Source organism: Schistocerca piceifrons, chromosome 1 (assembly GCF_021461385.2).
Source record: "Schistocerca piceifrons isolate TAMUIC-IGC-003096 chromosome 1, iqSchPice1.1, whole genome shotgun sequence".
NCBI lineage: Eukaryota > Metazoa > Arthropoda > Insecta > Orthoptera > Acrididae > Schistocerca > Schistocerca piceifrons.
Genome location: NC_060138.1, coordinates 462,726,892 through 462,735,737, shown reverse-complemented (window position 1 = coordinate 462,735,737; position 8,846 = coordinate 462,726,892).

The following is an 8,846-nucleotide window of genomic DNA, read 5'->3' as shown; positions in this document are numbered from 1 at the left end:
GATTGTTTCACATCTTACAGCCTCATACGTTCGATCGATAATGGACTGGTTTTCTTTTCGTTATTCGCCATAGTTAATGTGCTGCATTGAAATTAAGCAACCCATTGTACTAAATTTTAACAGCTTGCAGTGGTAAAAACACGATGCGAAACCATGGGTGGGCAACAGCTGGCGAGCGGACCAGGTATGGCCTGCAATTGGTTACGATGTGGCTCTTGGAAGAAATTCGTGAGAGAGACAGCAAAGCGCTCTAATTGTACCCCACCCGGGGTGCATTTTCGGGGATATTCGCCTTTCTGTTGTTCGAATTATTCTAGTTTGGATTGTGTGTAACGTAGCTGACACATGCTAAATTCAAGCGATTTAGACTTTTAAACGCTTTGAAATGAACGAAAGAAATAATGATTTCATTTGTTTATTTTCACAGAAACAAACCATGCCTGTGCGATCAGGCGACAAAAGTATTTTTGGACCAGTGTTTCAAAAATGCTTGGAAACAGTGTTTATGGATATTAACACACTCAATTAAAAAAAAATAGAAAGATTTACGAGTTGCCAAAAATCCCAAAGTTACCCTTAACTGTTTGTGGCTTGAGATTACCTGTCTCATTGCCGTATTTTATTTTTCAGTTTTCACGGTATGAACATTAATAAATGACTCTTGTCCGTTGTGGACATATTACAACAAAGCAACAGTTAAAGAAATGGTTCAAATGGCTCTGAGCACTATGGGACCTAACATCTGAAGTCATCAGTCCACTAGAACTTAGAACTACTTAAACCTAACTAACCTAAGGACATCACACACATCCATGCCCGAGGCAGGATTCGAACCTGCGACCGCAGCGGTCGCGCGGTTCCAGACTGTAGCGCCTAGGACCGCTCGGCCACACCGGCCGGCTCAGTTAAAACTGAAGGTAATTTATAATGATTTCTCTGCAGCCACTTGGTTTCATAGAAATTTACACTACTGGCCATTAAAATTGCTACACCAAGAAGAGATGCAGATGATAAACGGGTATTCAATGGACAAATATCTCATACTAGAACAGACATGTGATTAAATTTTCACGCAATTTGGGTGCGTAGATCCTGAGAAATCAGTACCCAGAACAACCCATAAAAACGGCCTTAATACGCCTGGGCATTGAGTCAAGCGTGGATGGCGTGTACAGGTACAGCTGCCCATGCAGCTTCAATACGATAACACAGTTCATCAAGAGTAGTGACTAGCGTATTGTGACGAGCCAGTTGCTCGGCCACCATTGACCAGACGTTTTCAATTGGTGAGAGATCTGGAGAATGTGCTGGTCAGGGTAGCAGTCAAACATCTTCTGTATCCAGAAAGGCCCGTACAGGACCTGCAACATGCGGTCGTGCATTATCATGCTGAAATGTAGGGTTTCGCAGGGATCGAATGAAGGGTAGAGCCACGGGTCGTAACACATCTGAAATGTAACGTCCACTGTTCAAAGTGCCGTCAATGCGAACAAGAGGTGACCGAGACGTGTAACCAATGGCACCCCATACCATCACGCCGGGTGATACGCCAGTATGGCGATGACGAATACACGCTTCCAATGTGCGTTCAGTGCGATGTCGCAAACACGTATGCGACCATCATGATATTGTAAACAGAACCTGGATTCATCCGAAAAAATGACGTTTTGCCATTCGTGCACCAAGTTTCGTCGTTGAGTACATCGCAGGCGCTCCTGTCTGTGATGCAGCGTCAAGGGTAACCGCAGTCATGGTATCCGAGCTGATAGTTCCTGCTGCTGTATATGTCGTCGAACTGTTCGTGCAGATGGTTGTTGTCTTGCAAACGTCCCCATCTGTTGACTCAGGGATCGAGACTTGGCTGCACTATCCGTTACAGCCATGCGGATAAGATGCCTGTCATCTCGACTGCTAGTGATACGAGGCCGTTGGGATCAAGCACGGCGTTCCGTATTACTCTCCTGAACCCACCGATTCCATATACTGCTAACAGTCGTTGGATCTCGACCAACGCGAGCAGCAATGTCGCGATACGATAAACCGCAATCGCGATAGGCTACAATCTGACCTTTATCTAAGTCGGAAACGTGATGGTACGCATTTCTCCTCTTTACACGAGGCATCAAAACAACGTTTCACCAGGCAACGCCGGTCCACTGCTCTTCGTGTATGAGAAACCGGTTGGAAACTTTCCTTATGCTAGCACGTTGTAGGTGTCGCTACCGGCGCCAACCTTATGTGAATGCTCTGAAAAGCTAATCATTTGCATATCACAGCATCTTCTTCCTATCGCTTAAATTTCGCGTCTGTAGCACGTCATCTTCGTGGTGTAGCAATTTTAATGGCCAGTAGTGTATTTTCCCATAATGACGTTTCAAGATGCCTGGCATCCCATCCTCAAATGTTTACATATATTTACGTGTCATGAACATTGTATTTTCACTAACAGTATTACAGAAGACCGCCATTTTAAACATGAGAAGTAAAGAAACAATATTCACGATACGTAAATAAATGTAAACATCTGAAGGTGGAGTCAACGTAAAATGAATGTACTCTTAAAAATTCGTATTTTGAGGCAAAATTTGCTGGTGTGACGTACCAGCAAAGGGATATCATTCGTATTGGTGCGTTCCCCCATAAACGTTCAGTAGTTTAACTGACTTTAGTGTGCTTAACCGAGGTTTAGTGCCTGAATTACAGCATTTTCGGGGGAGAGTCTATGTTCTGACACCTTTGGAAGGGCCAGGCCGTGTTAGTCTGTGTTTTGAGAAAGTTTTATCTGATGATGGGTGAAGTAGCCGCTAGGTCGAGTGTGTGAATTATTCGGAGTACCTACTTTCGGACACAGAAATTTTTCGGTACCTGAAGGATTTGTTATTTTTTGGGTTGCGTGTGACACAAGCCGCGCTCAGAAGGTTTTAACGTGTAGTGTGGCGAAATAAATAAAAAAAATTAAATTCATTGGTTTTTTTTTTTTTTTTTGAAAAGAGGAAAAAATTACGGACATGGAACTGTAACTTTAGAATTTTTGAAGGGCTTTTTTACGGACTGTATTGACCGGCTTGAATGCGGACAAATTCAGTGCTGCGTGAAATATGCCTGTAATATAATTTACCATTCCGATTAATTACATTTTGAATTCTACGTCATTGTTGATTTAGTCAGAGTTCTCACCTTAGACGTAGAATTAGTCTTTCTGCCACAAAATTAATTCTTTAGTCGCCATCGATGTTCTTCTCTTTGTTGACCGTGTGTATCTTCCTAAGTCTGCATCGGTTCACTTCACGAAGACGGTGGAAACCAAGGAATACAATGCTACGTCGCTTTAAATAATTTTCGTAACACTTCGATACTTCTCACTATTTTTTATTCACAACACAATAAGACTTGCTCTGCTCGTCTCACAAACCATAAACACTAACAAGATGGCTGCCTTTCCGCTCACTCCAAAAATTACGTCCATCCTCCATAAGGCAACAATCGAAAGTGTCTCTTAGCTCCTTCTTGGAGTATGAAACAAAAGAGAATCCAATGTGAACATTACAAAGATTATAATCTACATGCTTCTCAATTTAATCTTTGGCGCAGCCTTTAAGGTATTGTATGTCTCTGCGTCGGAATGTGTCATTACAACTGCTTCCCTACTGTATACTGTCACTAGACAATTTTATTTGGTTGACAGGATACAGTAGTCGACCTTGCAGTTGATAGGTTTTGGGGGTCTTTTATTTACAAACTTCATTTTTATTGTCTCATTTTCATGGCACTGTGAATTCTTTGGTATTACTGAGTGTGTGTCAGTTTTTTGATATACTTATGCTAATATTTACAAACCTTAATCCTAATATACAAAGTTTTGGTTAACACTGAGAAAACATCATGTGGTAAAGTTTGTGCAATAAAATATACAAATAATACAACGTTATTTACAAATGTTTCCTTCCTCATCAGAGGTGAAAATTAAGTCCTTGTATTGCTTTCTGTATTTATTCTGGGGCGACGAGCTTTGTTCGCTAGCCGCAGTGTTGAATATGGACGGGTGATACGCGCGCCAGATTGTTTGGTTGTCCGTTAGCTGGCGACGTTGGTTGAATGCGCGCGCCAGTGCAGTGAATATACACCGACGTGCGGGTACCGTCTAGACTTCCGAACCGCAGTATGCGTGTGCTTTTTGTAGTTCCTTCCAGTACTTAGACTGGATACGACGAGGTACATTGGAATATGTGCCCCGAAGATCATACCACACTATGTGCGAGGCGGAGGACGATCCCGTCGATGCAGCTCCAGGTAAGAAGCGTACCATGTCAAACTTGTTTGGCATTGTCCTTTCCCATTGTGACGCCATGGGTCTTTTGACGATACAAGCTTCAATTTTCGATGTCACTTGTTTAGGCTCGCTGACACTTGTAACGTAGCACTACTTTGCACAATTTTAATTTCTACACACACCACTTTAACCGCGAGTATTGCGATCGTAACTTTCTTTTCACTACACTTTTTTCTTCGCATTAACCTCTTTTACCCATTGTACCGAGATTCATTTCCCTCAATACTTCTGGTCAATGTACATAAGTATTCACAAATTTGTAAGTCACGGGACTTGGCACGAAATACAAAATACATCACATGCAATGGAATAACATATACCACATACAATACATTGGTTACATTAACTACAGGAAAAAACTATCGACGAAAATTGAAAAATTTTTGACCACGCATAGTGGCTTCTTCGTCTTGGATTTTACTGACACACACACCTTTTTCCATTAATCTGTTAGAAGAAACAAGTCCTTTGTTTTCATTCTTGAACTCGAGTGTAAGTTAAGGTTTACCTTCGTTACGTATTCTTCGTACGTGACATGCATCAGCATGCAGAAAATACACCTGTAGCCGCTCCACTGCAGCTTGGGAAGGGAATTTTCTACCTTCTACTTAGGGTAATGGCAACGACTACGTGTATGCTACGGTTTTTACGTATAAAATCTGAAAATGCACGGAATAATAATTTATATGTAGCATAACCCTAATATGTACAGTGTTTTGTGCTTAAGCACGTTCTGGTGTGCTTGTAAATCATTACCTCTAATAAAATTTCCTACATTAACATAGACATATAAACATAAAATCTTGAAGTTCAGGGTGTAGCTACTATTAATATGTACAGTGTTTCATAACAGCGGCACGCCCTTGTGTGCGTGCATCGTCTTCAATTAAAGTGCGCTTATAGGCGTCCTGTGTTATCATGGGAGAAAAAATACAGACATTTTAATGCCTCGGTTGTCATGAAAATCTATGTACACGAATAATCAGACTTTCATAGCTTCATTGCAGCATGAAATTCTGTATGGCGTTTTTTTTTCATAGTTTATTTTATAGACGATTCCTTTGCTTACAGGTCGTCGATCACACTACTTACCTGTTTCTCGTACAGCGGCGATATCATTTTCATTCTTTGTGACTGTAAATCGTGATATGTATCAAATATATAATTTTGACATGATTTATCATTTCATGTTTCAAGTGTGTAAAGTAATTCATACCTGCCTTCTGCATACATGAGTGAAGCATCGCTAATGTTGCACTTTGTATCAGTTTTTTCGCATTTTCTCGTAAACTCGTAGAGTCTTACGGTTTTAATTAAGTTGTTTCTTGACATTAGGTATACCTGTTTATACGAGGTTGTCTTAGAGTTTAATTTTCCTTATACACTTCTATGTTGTTTAGGTTCCGTACATGTACAGAGCTTCTTTCGCCTTTCACACATTCATACATACGTTTATACACAAAAAAATATCTACCACTATAATATACACTTTGCTGGTGGGGCCCTTTTTCGGTACCCTGCACCATTCCCTCAATATTCCAAAATAATTCAGGGTGTGCTGAGCATCATCCCCTCATACTAATAATACTTACAACTAAATATTTCTTCTTACATACATATCTGCCTTACGGTCCATTGATACGCAATCAATCATTCCATGTTTTCCTCCTTTACACTTAAACTTTCGCTTTCGTACATGTACCCTCGTGTATAGCTTATATATTCAACAAAGTTGTTTGCTGAGTGCTTTAGGTGTTTCCTAAAGTTAATGTGTTTCTCTCTATATAAATCCTAGGTATTTGTTTTGAGAGCGATTCAGTTCATTACTCATACTGCATAGATCTGTTTATTATTTTCCTATTTTAAGGCTTGTGTCATTCTTTTCCTTAGTCACAAAAATTCACGCGTTTACCTTGTTGTTCATTCTGAAAATCGCTAGCTACTGTGTAATGTAAATGTATGTGTTATCTCTTTGCTTTCCTCTTTGCTGCTTTTTCCCTATATGTAATTGTGTGTTGTTCTCGTGTACATAGCCTTTCTTCCGGTTATATATCTGCATTATTTATTTATTTTTTTGTTCTATTTTATTTCTCCTTCCGTACAAGCTAAGATTTCACTCAGTATAATATAATATTACAATATTGTCCATGACCAGTATGTACTTGTATGTTCACTTTTATTACGTAATACCAGCTTATAATTAAATTTTTTAAACTACTATTTACAAGACTTGTGTACCGTTTTCGTTCTTGTTTTTGAATGACTTTCGTCTCTGTGTCTCATAGTAAGCATGGTCTCAAAACTTTTAAACGTTCCGCACATGCGCGCTTATGTACCATGACTGCAGGCGAGGAGAAAACTCTGCATTGTTGGTGAACATTATTCGTGATAGCCGCCATCGTGTAATATGAGTCACGTGTCATCTGGACTCGACCGCGCATGCGCCTTCGCTCTTTGTATACACACTGCTGATCGGACAGGGAAGGGGGAAGATTTCTCCCCGGCTCGCTGCCTACAGCGCGGCCAATGACCTCGTCTTGCCACGCAGCTATCGCGTGCTCATCAGCTGAGCGTGGGATTGCAACTTTGACGCGTGGCTTGTTGCTCGTCTCAAGCGAACAAACTCTGACCTTCGCGTTAATCTGTCTTTGTTCCTCTCTCTTAAATAACTAAGTTAGACAACAAAAGTACCGTATGGTTTATTTTATAGTGTTAAAAGACTCACAGTAACACATTTCATTAGGTGTGGTTAACTATGCGTTTTTAAGCTGGCATTTGCCCCCAGTTGGTTACTAGTTTCGATGTTTACTTTATACTGCCGGAAAACTTCCATACCTAAAATACAATTGACGATTAATTTGTCAACGATTAAGAATGTACAGTTTATCTAGACATCGCTAATGGTAACAGGTATTTGCGTCTGCCACTTAATACTTTTTGACTTGTTACCTACAGCTGTAAAGATTTTACAATTTTCCGTTGGCAACACTGGCACTTTTAATGCTTTCGAAACTTCTTTAAATAAACTGTTACAAATAATATTCGTAGATGCGCCTGTATCTAAAATTACGTTGGTAATTATAGTTCCTATCTTTGCTGTTATTACAGCCTGCACGAGGTCACTTACCTTGTTCAGTGCTTTCATCGCTCCTTCACATAGGTCTTCTTCTACGGTAGCACCCTGATCATACCTTAAAAATAATTGTTTAAGATGTAATGTGTGCTTGTTTGTGCCCCCTGTTGTCAAATCGGTCGGCCGGTGGGGGCTCATTACGACCGATTGTTGTTTACTGGGGGAGACAACGGCGTTGCTTCATTACTGTCCGTTACCTCTACGAAGTGTACTGAGTGGTTATTCTGTCGCCAATTAGTTTCCGGACCGCTGCGTGCAACATTTTCTTGCGACCGGCCGTCGCTATTTCTCCTTGGTCGGTCATTCCTATTACTATGCCTATTGTAATTTTCATTTGTGTGCCGCCCTTCATAACGCGGACCTGACCAATCATTCGCGTGATTTCTATCATTTCCATACCGGCGTGGATCGTAATCTGTACTATATCTTCGGTCTTCACGTCTCTGTGGCGCCGAATTCCTCCGATTTCCGTAATTCCAGTTTCCATTATTTGGCCTTGTCGCATACGGATGCCAACTGTGATGGTTTTGTCCACTGCCATTAAAATGATATCCGTTACCGTTGTTGTGATTGGTTCCGGAATGTTCATTCCGATTACTTGTGCTCGGCTCTTCTTCGTATATTAGATCAATTGAATCAAGCACGGAAAGAAAGTATTCAAGGTCGTTTTCCGGTATGGTTACCAATTTTTCGCGCAAGTTCGCGGGTAGTCTGTTTTTCAGAATTTTGAGAACATCTACGTGCGGTATTGGATTGTTCTAATAGCGCGTCTTATTCAAATACTTTTCGAAATACTTTCTCAACCCGCCATTTTTGAGGTTGAACGGTTGTGGGTTGAATACCTCACGTCGCAGTCTTTCTTGGACCCCAGCAGACCAATATTTCTCCAAGAAAGCCCGTTCAAATTGTTCGTAGGTGACGCACTGTTCAGCCATGTCTGTGGCCCACAAAAGTGCGTCGCCTTGTGTGAAGCCTACTACATATCTAATCTTCTGTGCCTCAGTCCAGTTTCTTGGTAAGACATTTTTAAATGCTCTTACGAATACGACTGGATGAGTTTTTCTGGATTCTGTGGAGAAAACTGGAAACTGTCTATGTTTCAACAGGCTGTCATCGACTAGAATCGTCGAGATGCAAGGCGACACGCCTACTGCCTGTTGCAGCACCGCGTTTGGCGAATAGCCATTGTGTGCCTGTGCGTGCACATACGCCGGACTGGGCGCGTGATGTTCTGCGTTATTGACATCGTAATCTGGCACGGGCGAATAAGTGTCAGGCTGCCTGTTCCTTAACGTAGGCAAATCATTTGAAACATTCAGCCGCAATTTCCTTTCGTATTCTGTCCTCGGCTACTTTGATTTCATTACCTAATTTTTCAAAAAG